The 20,035-nt window shown below is 45.5% G+C and overlaps 1 long non-coding RNA gene across 1 annotated transcript; it reads right to left on the minus strand.

Annotated features, from left to right (window-relative positions):
* Positions 1–14,362: 14,362 nt before the first annotated feature.
* Positions 14,363–15,724, minus strand: LOC116825134 (uncharacterized). Its single transcript, XR_004373773.2, has 2 exons — positions 15,529–15,724; positions 14,363–15,070 (listed from the first exon to the last, which is right to left on the minus strand). It is a non-coding gene; the product is annotated as an uncharacterized LOC116825134 (long non-coding RNA).
* Positions 15,725–20,035: the final 4,311 nt, after the last annotated feature.

Consider the following 20,035-nt stretch of genomic DNA (forward strand, 5'->3'; position numbering starts at 1 on the left):
GGGGCCAGCCTGCTTCCTGCACTGGCCTGTCCCCCTATGGGGGTGTGCGTGTGTGGCTGCATAGGGCCCCAGAATAGCTAGGGATGGCCCTGGGCTTAGCATACACCCTTCTTGGCAGCATCTTCCACTGGTCACCTTAGGTGGCTCGGACAGGCTAACACTTGTGGCTCACATTCTTAGATGCCTGTCTCTCCCTGTTCATTGCCTAGGGAGGCTAGGCACCTAACTCAGCTTTGTGGAATGCAGTCTCGTTCCTGTGATTTTTCTAGACACAGTGACGCTCAGTGTTGCAACATCTAAGTCCCTTGGTGGATCCCAAGGTTCTCCTAAGATCACTCAGCAAGTCAATGCCAGAATTGGAATTTAGGAAGTAGCATTATCTGTGGCCCTACAAAACCCAGCATATGTCATAGGACGGCTGGCCCTTAAGGGGAACTGGGCCCAGCTCCACCTGTGAGTAATCAGCTGCCTCCTAGCTAATGCTGTGAGGTCAGTGACCAGGTGATGCTTGAAGATCACCTGGGGCTAGTTTCACAACAGTACTGAGATGCCTAACACTCCCCACATAATGTATAAGGAGGCTGGGTGCCTAGCTTAGGGCTGATAATTCCATTAGGGGGAAGGGTGCTAGGAGTTAGGTGTTGCAATGCCTAGATCTCCTTTGTGACTCTAGCCTTGTGGGCCTCATAAAAGCCAGCAAATAGTTCAGTTGAAGGAGAGCTGTAGGGAGCAGGTAGGCTCCTACAGGAGTGCCTAGGTCAGGGGGAAAACCTTGTTTACATGTGGCTCGTAGACCTGGGGAGTGTAATCCTGTACAGAACAGGCTAGGAAGGAGAAGGGAACAGAGAAACTTGCCCTGAGTCCCAGGCAGATAGACATCTGTGGAATGTAATCCTGCAGAGGGTAGGTCGTGGGAAGGAAATTTGCTTTGTTTTGATAGTACTCATAAGTTTTATGCTTACTTAATAAGTTGTACCCTGAGGCAAGGGCCTGGAATGGAGGGAGGAGGGATAGCTCTGTGGTTTGAGCATTGGCCTACTAAACCCAGGGTTGTGAATTTAATCCTTGAAGGGGCCATTTAGGGATCAGGGCAAAAATCTGTCTGGAAATTGGTCCTGCTTTGAGCCGGGGGTTGGCCTAGATGACCTCCCGAGGTCCATTCCAATCCCAGTGTTCTAAGATTCTATGACATGAGCCTGGTGTTGATTCCCTCTAGGGGTGAGGAGAGAGAATAACCACTGGTGATGCTGTTCTGGGTCTACCACTCAAGCAAGAAGACTCCACAAACAGTTCTCCTGACATACTTCCTGCAGGGTAGCATCTGTCCCAGCCTTATGTAGAAGTTATAAAACTATGAATGTGAAAGAGGAACTTTCACAAGTGGAGATGAAACTATGTGATCTGCAAACAGGGTGACCAGATGTCCTGATTTTATAGGAACAGTCCTGGTTTTTTGGGTCTTTTTCTTATATAAGCTCCTATTACTCCCCACCCCCAGTCCCAATTGTTCACACTTGCTGTCTGGTCACCCTATCTGCAAATGATCCAGAAAAGTGGTTGCAAATACCAATTCAAGGCTGGTAAAGCAACATTAAACACTGAGCAAAACCCAAAATGTAGCCTGTATGTCCATAAAACAATACTGAGTGTGATAAAAATCAAACAAAGCTCTTTTCTCTGGTTAAAAATATTACTGAGTGGGATGGATTGTTGACAGTGAAGGTTCACAGTCAGTGACCCCCAGCACTTTCCCACCAGAGAGCATTGCAATCTATGCAGCATCTTCCCTCCCCAAACCCATCTGGGCTTTGGGAAGAAAAATTCCAGGGACCAGCCAGATGCTGGGCTGGGGAAGCTCAACCCAGTATAGCAGGCACAGAAGCTGGAGAAGGGACTGTCAGATGCTGACGTCATCAGTCAGGTTTCACACTGGCCGTTCTCTCCCTTGTGCTGATTGGTTGTTTGCTCCAGCCACCTCTCATCCCCTCTCATAGTCTCTTCACTTGAGCTCACTACCACTGTGCTTCATGCTTCCCTTTCTGTTTAACTAATTCCCCTTATAACTGAACCCCAAAGATTTTTTTTAAATGGCATTCACATGATGTGTGCAAACCATCACTCTGTTCCCTCTGTCTGTGCTATCCCTTTCCTCCCCCTGCTTACTTATCTGTCTTGTCTTTTTAGACTGTAAGCACTTCTGCCTCTTATTCTGTTTTCTTCGGTGCCTAGCACAGTGGGGTCCTGCGTGTTGCAGTATCTTATTGACAAGCAAAACTGGTGTTAAGAAACACTTTATTGGTATCGATGGTCTCCCTTCTTCATAAAGTAAAAACTTCCAACTGTTCTCTAGCTGTAGCTTGTAACTAAACCTGCCCTGTTTGCCTTGTTTTTTTTCCATATGGCTCATAGGAAAAATCAAATGACTGCAGCAAGAATGTACAGAGATGCCACATTTCCTACACTTCCTGGAGGGCTGACTTATAGCACAGGTGTTTCTGTAGTACAGATAAACAGTGAAATAACTAAGGTGCATCCTAGTGAAGACTGAACCTCAAAATCTGGAGTTCAGGTTGAGTTCCTGGAATCCAAGGCCAGAAAGGACCATTATGGATTATCAACCTGACCTCCCATATAACTTAGGCCAGAGAACCTCCCCCTAGTAATTCCCACTTCAAGACCAGTTGTGGATATCTAGGTGTGTGTGTGGTGTTTTTTTTTTAAAGAAAGTTGTCCAGTCTTGATTTAAAGACTGTAGATGGAGAATCTACCACATCCCTTGGTTAATTGTTCCTCTAATTAATTACCCTCACTGACAAAAATGCATATCTCCTCTCAAGTCTGAATTTGTCTTGCTTCAACCTCCAGCCATTAGCTCTTGCCAAGCTACAAGTGCTGATGCTTTCCCAGGTTTTATCCAAACCTCTTAAATCTGCATGTCTGGATTCTAACCATTGCGATAAGAATCTTTCTTGTGAGATTCCTACTCTTTCCAGTCCCAACCAGAAATGTCTGAGGACAACCACACACAGCAAGCCCTGGGTGGTGCTAATTGGAATGCAGAATCTTCCCATTGTCTTCAGGGAGCACTGGATCAGACCCCGTATTGTAGCACTTGCTGTTCTGATCTTGAACAGAATAGCAAGAGTGTATACAAAAGGCCATTAGGCTCCTCAGGAGCTACCCGTGTGACATTCCATCTATCCACTCATGGGTGCTCCTGCGGGTCAGCAGTCCAGCAATAGAGAAATCAGACAATTGGAAAAAGAAGAGAGCAGCTTGCTGCAGAAACTATTTCTGCTTCCTACAAACATGGCTATGTAGCAAGGTCTAGCTGGCACGCTTTTCCAGCAAGCACGCTGGCACAGGCAGCAACAGTGCATGCAGGCAAGTCGTGAATTAGATAAGTGGGTAATGTACCATGAATTCAAGCATACAAACCGAAGAGAATCAATAGCTGCAGAACAGTGAGCAGCATTTTGGTAGTGTGGCTTTCTCGGGGAGAGGAAGGGGAACTGGAATGGGTGTAATAAAACACACATTGACTTTTATTTTCTTACAGAAAAAGCAATAAGTACGTAGCCTTAGGTAACTAACATTTCCTTGAGATCACTCAATCTCGTCCTCACCAGTTGACTGCAGGCAATATAAGCTCAGTAAATTTCAGAACCTTTGGAAAATTGCTGCTTCCTTTGCAGTTTTTTAAAAAAAAATAATACACAATCCCCCGTTCATCTGAGGTGTAATCCCCTTCTGGATAGTTAGCTGTGCTAACTTAAAAGGCACTGGGACATGATGGGTGAACAAGCCCATTATAACCTCTATGAGTTTCTTATCAGATGCTTCCTTTAATCCTTCCTCAGGCAACATTCACACTGTAGTCATGTATGTTAAATATGGCTAGGATGTCCAGTAGCATTTTGTACCCATGCACAAGCATTTCTTTGCTGTATGAATGGTAGGTTCAGATTCTACAAGTTCTCTCACTGATGAAATTCAAATATGATTGCTGTGAATGTTTGTGTCTTACTGGCACTGATCTGGTTCAGTGTTTAGGGGACTAGCTTGAGACTTGGGAGATCTGGATTCAATTCTCTGCTCTGCTACAAGCTTCCTGTGTGATGCTGGGCAAGTTGCGTAGTCCATGGGAATTAGACACCTAAATAACCCTGAGTTACTAGGCCTCAGTTCCTCATCTGTAAAATGGGGTTATAGTACTTTCCAAGCTTACACTGGAGATTGTGAGGTGCTCGGATACCACAGTAATGGGGTTCAATTAAATACTTGAGATATAAAGGCAGCAAAGCCCGCAGATCTCCCTCCTGGGGAATACATCTGATATAAGACACTAGGCCAGCAGAATGACCATACATGGCACCCTTCACAGCCCCCAGAGTAGGGTATGTCAGACAGATGGACAAGGGGGAGGGAGGTGTGGTCCAAGCCCACTGCAGTCCAACTTTTCTGGCGTGCTGCAACAGAGCACTCACCACCCAGCATCCAGGTGTGTAACGTCACCATGCAGAATGCAAAGAACGGGGACCAACAGTTCTAACAAACAGAGAAAGGTGAATATCCCCAGATATTCACTTGTTCTTCACAATTTCTTCTCTATTTAACTTTGTTTTACAGAGGTTTTTTTCCCTGGAAGTCTCCATAAATAAGTATGAAACAAACAAAGAGATCAGGATGCTGCATCTAAATTTCCAGTGTTCCAAGCACAACTATCAGAGGAGAACCAGTGCAATTCAGGTGAAGAAAGTGGGCTGTGGAAATCCTTGACTAGAAAAGCCTCAGAGGATCCCAGAAAAAAGAATGAAAACATTTCAAATGCATGAAAGGAATTGCTCTGGAGTTGAATACCAAGAAACATCCATCCAAATGCAAAAAAAAAACCTCCCAGGGAAAATCCTACAAGAGGGAGAGAAAGGTGCTTGAAAATTTTTTCCTAGGTTCATCTTCTGGAATTAATTATCATGACATTCCCCCTTCAGTAGGGACAGTGTTGTAACCACACAGAAAGAGTGGAGGATGTGTCCTAGGAACTCCATAAAGCTAGAGGATATATGAGGAAAATCAGCTTCCAACTCAGCTGGACCCCCACTCTGACATCCTTCCTTCTTCTTGTCCATCCTCCTGATCCACATAGATCTGCACAGAGAACCAACCCTCTGTGCTTTGTCTCAGCCATGCCCCAACAACATGGCTCACTCAGCAGCTGTTCCTCTGGCACTACCCTCCACCATCATGCATGCTCCTCTTGGAGATGATAGAAGTTACAAAAGGGGAGATAATGCTGCTAGCACAATTATTCTTGACTGGATTTCCATGGGAGACTGCCAGGTGTTTAGGGGAGCATGCTTCTTGCTCATGCCCCAACATAGCAAAAATCCCATCTTGTTGGCATAGGGATGGGTCATCTGAAGGTTCAGGGCACAGGGGAGCATTCCAAGGAGCTGCAACATCTCATTTGGTTTGGGGAGTGGGAGTGGGGGCAGAGGGGGGCTCATGCACTTCTTTGCTCCTGTCCATGCTGTACAACATTTAGCCACATACACATAAAGTGTCAGTGAATTGCAGCTACCTCTGAGGTGGTAGGAAACAGCCAATGTACAGCATGCTTTGCCTGGGGAGAATGGGATATTATTAACCAGGCACCCCTTCTCTTAAAGGAAGTGCTAGGGGTCTGTAATATTCACACAAAGCAGACAGGATTTTGAAGTTTTATATATGTCCACCAGCTTCAAGCAGGTTTCACCAAACTCCTGGCATAACTCAGAGTAGAATTTAGCCAACAGCCACTATTGAAATGACTTAGGACGTTTCATCTTAGGGATCTCTTCTTTGTTTTCATTTCCTCTTTCTTTTATTATTGTTTATTTCATTTCAATCCTGGCTCAGATTATTCTACTGGAAAATTTGAACCTATTTGAAACACCATCACAAAGATTAATAAACAAATGGACAGCTACATTCTAAATATATATTGCTGCACAGATGGCAGAATCCATTGTCAGATGTACTGGAAAACAAATGCACATGGAGGTCAGAGCATCCGTTAAGGACTAATCTGGCAATTAAATTAGTCTATTTTAGGGGGCAATGTGGGGTGCTTTTAAGATCAAACAAACTAATGATCATATGAATGTTTTGACTTGTCGACATCAGCAATAACAAATCCACCAAGTATTGAAAAGAAGTTTTAGGAGGCAGTTCATTCATCCCTCTTTTCTCTTCTTTGACTACACTATTCATTGTTCACTGTTCGCATGTACACATGAGACAATTTTACCTGAACAGCTTCCAACTCTGGAAGACATCAGATCCAGATCAGAATCTTAACTCTGTAGGTGAGAAGCCAGAACAGCAGACAGGAGTTATGGGGTGCAATATCTGAATGCTTAAGGTGACGTGATTGGGGGGCAGATTTTCAGAAGATGTAAACCAGCCTAATTCCATTGAACTCAACACAAATACATTCTCTCAGGAGCTAGTAAATATTAATGCAGTGAAACTTCGTATTTCTTTCCTGGTTTTTAGTAGCAATAACTTGGCAATGTCAAGCAACCTCATTTGGAACTGCCTCTTACTATCGCTGTCCCTATGACCTAGTGGGCAAATTGTGCAGTGCTGTACAGGAAATGTCAGTTCATTTATCATCTCAGGGCTTCATCTGGCTCCTATTCAAGTTACTGGCCAAATACCAATGGAAGCAGGAATAGGGTCTCTGTCAATCCCCAGGGAAGGAGGGCAGGCTGTACAGTCAGTGTTTCCTCAAGAAAATGAATGTCACTCAGGGGTGGGGTTTACAGTCTTGGCTTTGGTTTCAGCTGGGAAGTGACTGGTGAGCTTCATCCATAGTCCTGGTGCTCTACGGTTGCCAGTCAGCAGGAGCAAAGTGGATGAGTTTTGAAAGGAATCCTATCAAGCCTTCCTCAAATGGCTGTCCCCAAGGTATTCCTAGGGGGTGGAAGAAGCTTAAGTTGTCCAGCACCAGCTGGTTTGCATCACTGAAACATTAGCAGACCAGACATTTTGGATGCTGAAGCAAGAGACTATTGGATAATAAATAGGGTTGTCAAGCAATTAAAAAAAATTAATCACAATTAATAGCGCTGTTAATAATAGATTATTTAAATATGTTTGCAGGTTTTCTACATTTTCAGATACATTGATTTCAATTACAACACAGAATACAAAGTGTACATTGCACTACAGAATTTCTATTAGTATTTTTCAATTCACCTCTTTTTTACAATGCAAATATTTGTAATCAAAAATAAAGTGAACAATGCACACTTTGCATTCTGTGTTATAATTGAAATAGATATATGTGAAAATGCAGAAAAACCTCCAAGAATATTTAATACATTTCAGTTGGTATTCTATTGTTTAACTGTGATTTAATCACGATTAACTTTTTAAATCGCGATTAATTTTTTTGCATTACTCAGATGAATTAATTGTGATTAATTGACAGCCCTAATAAGAAAGTTTCCCCAGAGCATCTTGTCTGGTCAGACCCACTGTGAAGGGCCAAATATGAAGGGAACCCAGAAGATAAAGTTTCAGGTTAGAAGAAAATACTAGATCCTGGTCACTATCGTGTAGTGAAGGTCTCCTCTCATATCAGATTCTTCAGGCCTCCTTCCTGGCTGTCCATTCAAGGAGGATGCTGGCATAGGTCTGGCTCTGTTGACAGTAATGAATCACAAGAGCCCAGTGCTGGCCAGATGGTTGCAGTCAGCTGTTGTTTACACCAAGAATCCAGAGAGCAGCTCAATCAATCCCTGTGACCCTAACACAGTCTGTCGAAAAGTAATCAATTTACAAGGCTGGGATGGCTGACCTGTTAGCCCTGTTTGTTGATCCAAAACATATTGGCTCAATAACTTTAATAATTAAAGTCAGCGTAGACAGTCATTGACCCAGTTACTTAGCCTCATATCACTGACACCGGTAAGTGGGGCTTAAAAGCAAGGACATTTGCTGGGAAGGTAAGAGAAACAGTAAGCAACCTGGAAAGGGTGATCCAAAACAGCTCAGATTTGGAACCTGGTAATTAAAATCTTTGGTGTAAGGAGAGGTGGTGAAAGATGATGATACCAGAGCAACTAACTGTCCAGGATGGGGCAGTCAGACCCAGTAGTTAGAGCAGGAGTTGGTAGCCAGGAGTCAGAGCTGGGTTACATGGCATGAGGCAAGGCTGGGACCAAGGCAGGAATAGGGCTGGGAAAAAGCAGGCAGAGGAGCTATCTCCTCCACGGTCAAATGCTTTGAGCAGCCACCAAACTGCAGCTGGGCTTTAGAGTTGGTCTGTTGACTCTTCCCACCAATCAGGCAGTATAGCTAGTCAGACCACTTACTGCCAGCCAGCTGCATTTGTTAGGGCGCCTGGAGACTGGCTCTAATGCATGCCCTGCTTCAGGTCACAGACCCAGGAGTACAATAGAATGGACTCTTTGAAAGGCCTGATCCTGGACCACTGAAGTGAATGGAAGCTGTGCCATTGATTAAGCCTGAAGTCAGGCATAGAGTCCTTCCATCTGCTTCATTAGACTCATCCCCCCACAAAAAACCCCCAAAACAAATGATGATGCTTCCCAGAAAATACAAGCCCCTAGACACAAGCCTATTGATAGAGATGACCCAGATCATCTTTTCTCTCCAACAGTTCAAAAGCAATCAGCGTAAAGGCCGTTAATAGAGTTGGTGCCAAGAGGTAATTGAAGATACTAATTGCTCAGTTTCACAGAGCTGGAAATGAAACAACAAAAATAAAATCAAGTAATAAAGGATTTTGGCAGGGAGATCCCATGATGCACACAGTTTAGCTAAGGACCTGTCTTTTTTGGAAATACATTGCTTGTACTTAATACATTGGTGCCTTGCTGGGACATCTCTCCTCAGTTTTCAGAGCTGTGATGGCCACAGGAGGTAGAACAAGTAGAATAGGCTTAATCTGCAATAAAGAAGAGTTAGAAAGTGTTTCTAATATCTAACCGAACTCTAAGGGTAGTTAAGTTCTGGAACAGGCTTCCAAAGGAGGTTGTGGAATTCCCATCACTGGAGGTTTTTAAGGACAGGTTGGACAAATACCTATCAGGGATGGTCTAAATTTACTTGGGCCTGCCTCAACACAGGACTCTATGACGTCTCACGTCCCTTCCAGCCCTGCCTTTCTATGAGTCTATGCACTCCAGCCATACCACCATTCCAGCTAGCTCCTGCCTAGGGCAATACATCACCTCATACAGGGATCTGGTTGTACCTAGAGCCCAGAGTCAAACAAAACCATTGGGATATAACTTGCTCCAGCTGTCCCCCAAATATGTACAGCCTATTACCAGGAAGTGACTCCACTCCTGCAGGGAGCCTTTCTGAATCAGCCTTTGTTGACTCCTTCATTGCATTGCAAGGCTAAGCTCTGCTGCATAGTAAATAGTCTTTTTCCTGATAGGAGCCACTTCCTCCTGAGAGAGAATCATTTCATACCCTTACCAGGTCCAGCTGGACTATTTCCTATTTCTCTGTGGCTCCCTTTTAACCCCTTCCCTGCTATGTTGCATGGAGAGATCTATATTCTCCATCACAGAAAGAGAAAGGTGCATTTGGGTTTGTTACCTCTGGTGCTAGATTGCAGCATTTCAGTGTTCTTTGCATCAGATACCTAATCATAGGTTTTTACTCATTGCTCTCATTAAATGTGATTGTAGGTTTTTTGGGGGGAGGAGCTTAAGCCCTCCTAAAGGATCCTTTGTCAGACCATTCTGGCATACTGTGACAGGGGGCACTCACCTCCTAAGTGCCTCTTAGTGGTGCAATGTGGTGCTGAAATCCTTTTCCCCCCCGACTCCTTGCATCCCCTGTAGGTTGTTGACATTGCTGGGGAGGCTCAGCACACCAGCCAAGGCACAGAGTAAAAATGGATGAACCCCTTCCCCAAGTAGCAAAGAGTTCAAACTGTCATCCCTCACCAAGGTCTTCAGCCCCGTCTCTGTAACAAGCAGACTTCTAAACAAGACGTGTCTTCTCAGGGCTTAAGCCACTTTCACAGTGGCCAGTGGGGAAAGTAGGGCCCACCCACTACTGCATGTCCCAACCATGGACCCTATAAACAGCAGTCACATACCACTTTTGCTGCTGTTACTCCCTAGGCCTAGTCCACTGCAGCCCTGTAACAGGGTACAGACTCACTGTTGGCACCTCCAGCTGATTGCTCCGGGAATTAGCTCGTCAGCTGTGGAGCACCATCTGTGCATTGTCTCTCACCCATTGTCTGCTTTGGGAACCGCATTGCTCCCCGCTTGGCGGTGCCCACTACTCCACTCCTACCCCGTTCTGGGGGGTGGGAGGAGAGGGGGGAACCACAGTCCTTCAGCCTGCACCTGCCTCAGTGGTCAACCACAACCCCAAAGTCTAGCCTCTCACCTCAGGGGCAAGTTGCAGTCAGTCTCGGCTACACTCCTCCGCAGCCAGGTGCGGTACAAGGAAAAGCAGTGGGGGGACCCAGGCCCACCCACTATTTTGGGTCTCAACCCAGGGACCCTCTGGTGGCATCTTCTCTGCCCTCCTCTCCCCTTGTCCGACTATCTTCCCTAGGCCACTTCCCCTTGGCCCCTTGCACCTTCCCTGCCCTTCTAGTCCAGGGCCACAGCCTGGCAGGTAATGGGCCAGAGCTCTCATCTGCTCCTCCTAGCCTGCCCAGCACTGCTCTGTCCAAGCTGCTACAGCCTTACCTCAGTAGCCAACCCTCCTCCCTTGCTACTCAGGGAGAGACTGCCCTTTCCTTTGCTAGGCAGCCTTTATATAAGGCCCAGCCCAGCCCTGATTGGCTGCCTCTTTCTTTTCCCTGATTGGCTCTCCACAGGCCTTTGCTGATTGGCTGCTGGTCTGCACAGCCTCTCTAGCCTATTCTAGCCCTTTTCCTCATGGAGTGGGGCAGCTACTCCACTACAAGCCCCTTTCTCTTCACTCTTTCCTCAGGGCTGAAGTTCTCAGATCCTCTTCCTGCTCACTGAATGCCAGTACCACCAGAACCCATCTTCTCTCAAGCTCCCATGACCAGCAAGGAGCCCCCTCTCTTGTTCCTCTAGTCTACCCAGGAACTGACCTGCTCAGCCCCTGCGACTCCTTTTATCTGAGCCTGCTGAGCACTGATTGGCTGATAACTAGCTCATCCCCCGTTCCCCCTCCCTCTTCCGTCCAGCTGTAGACATATACATTTTATCTAAAAACGACCTCAAGTTCATTTCAGCCTAACTCCAGTCTGTTACAACAAATCACTGGCTGCTGACACTACACTTTTGCAGCTGTTAACACATTAGGTTGCACTAGGTTACACAAAGTGTTAAACATGGAGGAACAATGGTTCATTGAGGCCTGAGCAGGAGGGCTTTATCGACACTCATGGTCTTCCATTTTTCCGAGTTACCTAGATTTATGCCTAGTGACACCAACAACTCCCTCCTTTGAGAATACTCAACAAACTTTTGGCTGAGTGTTCTCACATTCAAAGAACAACATGCGATTAAGCTTTAGGGAGCTGGAATGATCAATGAGGGGGTATAGTGGAATTTCCTGGGAAACGGGGAGGTACAAATTCTATGTAGGAGTGCTTTACAGCAAGCAAGAGGAGAGTAATGATACACAACACCACATCAGTGAGCAGGAGGTGAACAATGCCTCCCCCTAGTCTCCCCAGGTTGGGTAACCAGCTCCAGAGGGAATCAGAAATAGTGGGTTCCCTTTCCTGGGCCTTCCACTGTTCAAAAGCCTGTTTGGCGGACAGGATGTGCTTGTTAATAACCTGTGCGTTTTCTGGGACATAAGTACAGCATTCATCCCCTATAAGGGCGCACACCCCGCCCTTTGAAGCCACACTTCCACCCAGAAAATGTCCAAGTATGTCTTCATGATCACAGATCAGATGGTATTCCTGATGCATCTGTAAGGGCAGTGGGCCAAGTCTGGTACTCAAGATCACTCCGAATGGCCATCAGCTGGTCATTCAGGAAATCCTGAATTCCTACACATACTAGATCCCACTGCAATGCCTTCCCAGCCTCAGTTATATTCAATACCATCTTCCTTGGTGTTATTGGACTATAGGGATGGTTATTTGTAGCCATATCTCACGTATTTTCAAAGGCATTAACATTAATAGCATAGGAGTGGTTTACATTATTAGTCACATGAATGGTTTCAATACGGGTAAAATTTCTAGCAGGCGATAACTCTTTGGGTAAATTGTGTATTTAAAATCCAATTAGGGAGAGCAATACATGCTGAATTTTTGGGATTTATCAAAACAACAGGGCACAAGCCTGTATATAAACCCGCAAAATCTGAACCAATACCTACATTCCCAAACATGGGTCACCACAAATGTCCTCCGGGCAGTGGGTATAATTCTTTTGTTTCTTCACCAGGGTCAGTTTTCGTAATGTCCTTTCTAGTCAGGAATTCCTGACTTTGGCAATTTTCAGTGGAGTGAGTGTTCCTTCTTCTTCGCCGAAACAGTTGTAGTCGCATCCCCTACATGGGGAAGGAGTGGTTACTTCGAGCACATGCACGCCTGGAGGGTGGCTTCTTGATTCTTTCCACGAAGAATTCAAAAGCATAGTAGACTCTGTAGTGGGGGAACAGGGAGAATGGTTTAATAGCACTTCCACCTTGTAGCTTTTGTCTGGCTGTGCCAGAAGGCAGAGTGTGGAGCTATCGATGGGGTGACGCCAAACACGGCTAATTTATCAGTAGGAGAATAATTTCGCATGGTGGAGGGGTCTTTTTGCAGTGAGATCGGGATTAGGGTACAGGCAGGGTCGAGGCTCTTGGACTTCACAGCGGCTGTTGGTTCACAGGACCTTAAATAAGGGCTTTCCCAGCATGGAGCCAAGGCAGTCGGGTAAATTGGGGTTTGGCCCAGGGTTAGCCGTTAGTGGGACCTGTTATATTGATCGCAGTCTTCCTGGTCCAAGGCAGTGGCTGGGTGCCTAGGGTCTTTGGTAAGTGCTTCTTGGTGACCATGTTGAGTAAAAGAAACCTAAGCACAGGATCATTAGTGCCTGGCAGTTTGGTTTTGCAAACCTTTATAGCTGCGGGGGGTCGGCGCAATACCTTCAAGCCCTCCTTTTCCTGGTTTTCGAGGCGCAAAGTCTTACTTGTGTAACAGTGTCCTTGTAGTTTGAGGGGTCAGGAGGGGATCTATACCTGAGTTTGTTAGCTACTTTTTTTTCCAAAGTTAACTCTTCTGTTCTTTGTCCTTCTTCCGCTTCTTGACTTCTTCAACCTCACATATGATAACTTTCCACTTCGTGTAAACACTCAGTACACCTTTTCGGCAACAATGGAACTGAGAGAGGCATTTGCCATTTTTTATACAGTACATTTAGTCTTATTATTCAATGTTAAGACCAGGAGTAAATAGGCCCTCATCACTAAAATAACCTATGAACGCAACTTTTGAGCCAACAAGCCAGGAAAAGACACACCACTTGAGGAGTTCAGTCAATAACTTCTAGTCCAATAGCTTCCCACATTCCCAGTCCTCTGGCTAGAATGGGAGATATTAAGGCAGAAGGAATCCCGGCGTAGCAATATGGGGAAGTGGGTTACTTTTCAATGTCCCTTACTTCAAAGACTGTTCGGCAATGCAAATTTTAACCTGCTTGTTTTTTTCAATTAAAACATTTGGACGAATGAAGTTTGCTTTTGGGCTTACTTAAGGAATGATGTATTAGACTCTAAGTACGAGGTTACATTTCCTGAATTCCAAACCGACCATGGGCCATGAAACACCAAACACAACAACTCCGGCCACGAGACGAGGGCCCACCACACCATAAGACAGATGAACACAAACATAATTCGCCTATTGGTGCAGTAAATGCAGTGGTACGTTTTGAATGCAGTAGCGATGGGGCAGTTGGCGTTATTGATTATCTGAAAGACAAACACACAGGGAGGCGCCCTCAATCTGGCAAGCTTAATTTTGCTTAAAATAAAGCAAATACCGTTGTGTGACTTCACGGCAAAATATTCGAGTAGGAATTACCCCATATTTTCTTGTATTTGTTTCATAGGCAGCCCAGGTTTCAGTGGCTCCTACCTTATCAGTTAGATAATTTGCATTAATACAGATGTTTTCTGGCTTGCTTTTTACTTTTAACTCCTGCTTTCAAACACAGAAATCACCACCACTTATAGTGCCCTTAGAGCCTATTAAAATTTCAATTACATAACACTGTATACATTCTTCAGCTAATTTAACTAAATTGTTCATAGCCAAATCAAATGATTGCAATCGAATAATTTCTTTGCCTGAATTTATTTACGAACATTTCACAGACACCAAGAACTTTCCTCTTTAGCATTTTTACAAATTTCAACTGCTGTTCCCTCCAGCAACTACAGAGTTAACTTCTCCCTCTCCCTTAAATCACTTGCTTGTCTCCCGACAGCCACTTTTATCAACCTAACTCACCATTCCAAGTAAGTCCTGGGTATTTGAAATCCCCATGCTTACACTTACTGACTCCTTCCTTCCACTACACCCTCAAAGTTTTCCAACCCGTTTTCCAATCTCTCTGTCTGTTGCCTGCCTGGGCCCGATCCTGCTTTTCTTGCTGAACCGTCCCTTCCATGGGCATCAACTTGTTCCACCGCCAGTTTAGCTAGGAGGGTGGGCTTCTCAACTAGCCCCCACCCCTCCTGGTCTCTTCCCTTCAACATTTTTACTCACAAGACTACCTGAGTCCTCCCTCGTGAGGCTTGCCACCTGGACAAAAACACATGGCCCATTGGACAAAGGCCATTTACTTAACATATAATTTAAAGGACTATCCTTAGAGGGTTTACCCAGAGACCCACCCATTTGTCTGCCGACACTTAAACAGAAACGAGAATTACACAGAAAGCAGAGGAAATTACAGTCTAGGCCAGGTTTTCCCACTTCTATACACTGACCGCTACGGGGACGGGACAGAAGGATCTCAATTTGATCTCAGAGCTTCCTCGCACGCATGGCTTCCACTCCGAGGAATTACGAACGAGAGGTTCAGTTCCGCCCACACTCCTAACGCCCAAACGAACAGAGCAGAAAAACAACAGTAACCGGTTAAACAGAACAGAACCAGAACCAGATAGCGTTTCCTTTATCCTATTAGGGCTCACTTTTACTCATGCAGTTCTCACATATAACACTAACTAGTACCATAAGCAAGCAAGCTAAAAAACAAAAAAAATGGGGTAAAACAAATAGATGGTGTAAATTCTGCAGGGCTCCCCCCTTCTTATTGCTCACCAAACTGTGACAAATTTCTGTTACCAGTCTATATCCTCTGTTCAAGTGTCAGAGCTGACACTACAGGATCGTTGGGGAAGATAAGAAAACACACCATAAACTGAATTTTAAAGCTTCATTAATAAAATAATCAAACAACAACGGAGAGTGTTGGGAATGCTCCACATCACTCAGGTAAAAACATTAATGCCCCAAGACCTAAGCCCCTTTCATACTCACACACGTACGTCCAGACTGGCCACTTCTGTGTATAATGTTCAGAGAAGGGCGAGAGGTGGCGGGAGATTATCCTGTATACAGCTTGTCCAGAATTTCCAACATGCTTCTGCTCTTGGGAGGGCTGTTTTTTACACCCTGGGAATCTCCTGCGGCGTCTCTTTCAGAGATTCCAGTCCAGATCAGCTGCCTGTGGCTTCTTTGGTGTCACCAAAGGCCACACCGGCTACCGGCGGCGGGGTCACAAAGGCACACTGTTGGACCTTACTGGACAGTTAAGCTTTGCAAATGTAATCTCAGTTCTTTAACTTATATTGCCTTTGGTTCGCCTCTGTCTATATATATATTTCTTTTCACAGCCAGCTGGGCCAAAAGCAGTTTTTCTTTGTACTTAGCATAGTCTGCATTGATTCTTGAGCTTGAACGCAGAGCAACTTTCTTTTTATCCCTGGGCCAAGCTGAATTTCAAATTAACCCGTTCCTTTCCTCATAGACAAATTTGCTCACGCTGTGTCAGGGTTTTTGGTGCTTAAACGCTCCTCTTAGATTATGATCTTATCTAGATTGAAGTACCTTCTAGTGGGCATTGTTTAGATGAAATATTTACATGCATGAAAATCCAATTCTCTAAATACCGCAGGTTGATGACCATAATGTACGTACAGGTAATATGCTGGGTACCCTGTCATAGTATACTTTCTCAATCTGAACCTTAGAGTCCAAAAATGATAGGGGTACTAGCATGAAGTCCTCAAGCTTATTTACCAGCTTAGATCTGATACGCTGCACCCAATCAGATCTTCTGAGTGTCTGATAAACTCTGGTCTCCCCAAACCTTCCCTGGGGACCCCCAAACCCAGACCCCCTGGATCTGAATACAAGGAAAGTAAACTCTTTCCCTCACTAGTGCCTCTCCTAGGCTTCCTTCCCTGGGTTACCCTAGAGATCACTGGGATTCAACTCCTTGAATCTTAAAACAGAGGCTTTCCACCACCAGAGGCAATATAGATTCAAGCTCCGTGAATCTAAACAAAGGATTCCCCTTTCCCCCTCCCTTCTTTCTCTCTATCTCCTTCCGCTTCCCTGGGAAGTACAGACTCAGTTCCTTGAGCCTTAACCAGGAGAAAAATCAACAGGTCTTAAAAAGCAAAACTTTAAAAAAAGAAAGAAAAATAAAAGTTACTCTCGTAATCTAGATGGTAAATATATCAGGGTCTTTCAGCAATAGACAATGGAGAAAAGCCTTCTCCAGCAGAAATACAATTTAAAATACTTTCAATTCAAATACATATTAAAACTTTATGAGCCAGATACACAGTTGCAAATACAGAAACAATCAAAAGATTATAACCACCTTCTCTCCAATACTCACTATTGAATATATAAGAGACGTAGCAGGGAGATTGGCAGAAATCTGCGTTGCACATCAAGTCCCTTCCAGGACTCAGAGAGGAAAGCAAACCCCAAAACCCCAAACAAAGGCTTCCCTCCACCGAGATTTGAAAGTATCTTGTTTCCTGATTGGTCCTCTGGTCAGGTGTTGCAGCTGTCACTTTTGTTAACTCTTTACAGGTGAAAGAGACATTAACCCTTAGCTATCTGTTTATGATATACCCTAGGGGTGAGGTGGAATGTTTAGACTGTCCCCCCCATTTTCACCTTACACACATAGGGAGGGAGCCCTGTCCGCGCTAGCGGCTCAATAATTAAGGATTTTCCCTGCAGGGTACTCACACAGGAGAGGCTTAACGAGGATGGCCACGAACCCCTACACCTCCCTTCAGCAAAAAGTGTTGGCTAGTCTCTGGGAGGACAGCGCCGCTTACTCTGATTGCATCCAGTGAGATGATCAGACTGTCAGTCGCCCACATGGAAAGGAAAGGCGGAAGGGAAGATGGGTCACACACTTCTAGATCCAGGTAGCTTCCCACGGACGATGCCAGCCGAGTCAGCCCACCGTGGGTCGGACCTCCTAAAGATCCATAGTTACCAGTGGTGCGTTAGAGTAGTCGGTCACGAGCTTTTGCTTCACAGGGTACATCTGGCGTCTTCCGGTAACAGTACACTCAATTCCCCCAGCTACCATTCTGCATCTGATCTTGCTTTTTAGTTACAACAGGGAGAGAGTGCACTAGGACACAGGGTCTCCCCTTTCTAGGCAGGTCCCTCCTTTGTCCCTGAACTATCCCTAACCTGCTTTTGAATCCTTGTACTCCACCAGACAGGGGGAAGAACAGGAACAAAATTGTCCTCCCGATGCGGCTCTGGGGCATATGGTGGGGGATTTTTACAAGAGCTCTCCCTACAAACAGCTTCAGAAGCTACCTGTTCGCTGACAAAACAGGAGTAATTGAAGGATTGTATTATATTTAAGTGATCCTTCCGGTGGCCACCTTTCCTGGTTCTCTAGTTGATATTGAGGCCAGTCTACTGTACAGAACTTTTTCAGTTTATTCGTAGTCATCAGATCCAATCCAAACACTTTCCAATTCGCCAGAATGCATTCTAAGGGTGTACACCGTACCTGGCGCCCCATACCATGCCCTTGACCCATTATATGCTAATAAATCAGTAGGTGCTCTATCACCTCTGATTTCTAACCAAAGCTAATGGGAATTACAACGACTGGGCGTCCCCAGCCTTGAATTACAACAACTGGGCGTCCCCAGCCTCAGGCAAAAGTCCACACCACTGGACTGTTCCTACCTTAGCCAAGGGACCGGTTCTACACCGTCGCCCGCAACTGCTTCTCCACTACTCGAGTGCGTTGCACCGTTGTGCCCTCCGGGGTCGGTCGAACTCCGTCTCTGCCGAGGCCCCCAGTGGAGTCACCGGTGCGCGCTGGGTGTCGGTCGTCACCGCAATTGGTCGACCACCAGGAGGGATCAGGGCAAGGTTAATTTTAGCCTCGAGCCCACCCAGGGACGCCAGGAACTGTTCCCGGCACAAAGTGCCTGAGGCCAAGCAACAGCAGTTCGTTGCCCGGTGTGCGTAGCGCCAATAAACACACCAAGGTGGAGAAGCAAACAAAGTTTATTTGAGATCTCAAAGCGGTGCAAGGAGACTGATGCCTCAAATCAAGCACACCTAAGACAAGCGGCTTTTCTCTTTTATACCCGAGTGTTTACTGCAAAACCTGCTAACTAGCTCATCTCCTATTCCCCCCCCCTTCCGTCCAGCTGTAGACATATACATTTTATCTAAAAGCGGCCTTGAGTTCATTTCAGCCTAACTCCAGTCTGTTACAACAAATCACTGGCTGCTGACACTACACTTTTGCAGCTGTTAACACATTAGGTTACACAAAGTGTTAAACATGGAGGAACATTGGTTCATTGAGGCCTGAGCAGGAGAGCTTTATCGACACTCGTGGTCTTCCATTCTCCCGAGTTACCTAGATTTATGCCTAATGACACCAGCAACTTCCTCCCTGTACTTAATTTTCAGATGATCCACATTTACCCATACTTTTCAAACTTGGAACCCTAACGTTAGCCACATAAATCTGTATGACTTCAGAGGGAACTGTAAATGCTTAAATTTTTTTTATTTGTGCTAGAGTAGCACCCAGTAGTGGAGCTAATTGGCAAGTCGGGGAGGAAGGCAACTTCGCCCTCTTGTGGCCTTTAGATGTATGTGTGGCACCTTTCACTCTGGGCTGCAGAGTAACCCCACCCACACTCACTCAGCAGTGGCAGCTCCTGTACCCCGGGGCTGGGCCTGGCTCCCCACTCCAGGCATTGCCACATGGTGCATGGGGTCATGTGGCACTGTGACCCATGTGCCAGGTTGCAACACTCACAGTAGGGAGCTGGGCCCAGCCTCGCAGGAGAGGAGATGCCACTGCTGGGTGAGCATGGGATTGACTCGCTCTTCAGCTCACCACCAGTGACCCATCATCCCTCACTGCTGCAAAACCTGGTTCTGCCACTTGCAGTATCTAGAGACCCTAACTGAGATGGGGAAACTCACTGTGCTAGGCATGGTACTAACATAGTGAGAGACAGTGTCTGCCCTAAAGAGTTAACAATTTAAATAGAACACACAGCCAAAGGGGAAACAGAAGCACAAAGAGTTGAAGTGACTAGTCCATTGTTACATGGTAGCTCTCTGGGCAGAGGCAGGTATAGAAACCAGGTCTCCCAAGGGCCCGCTCCATAGGACCATGTTAACTTGGTCGCAGCAGGCCATTTTCCTAGACATCTAAACATAGTTTGAAATTTTCAGCCAATTTCTTTTTTTAATCCATGTTCCTTCAAAGCATCAGGCATAGGCTACTTCCATAGGCAGGGTACTGGACTTAGGCCAATGTCTAAGTGAGTCGAGCATTTCCAACATTCCTAATTCATTTGGCCTGGGATGTGATTTCTTGACCACTTTAACTGAGTAGCCCTTCTCTGCCAAATCTCTCTATTATATACGGAGTGTTCTGTCCATATTTTACATAATTAGCTAATTTAACCAGCTAATTTAACATTAATAGTGAATTTGAGCATGTGTACATCAGCAAATGAACTC

This window comes from Chelonoidis abingdonii, chromosome 1 (genome assembly GCF_003597395.2).
Source record: "Chelonoidis abingdonii isolate Lonesome George chromosome 1, CheloAbing_2.0, whole genome shotgun sequence".
NCBI classification, from domain to species: Eukaryota; Metazoa; Chordata; order Testudines; family Testudinidae; genus Chelonoidis; species Chelonoidis abingdonii.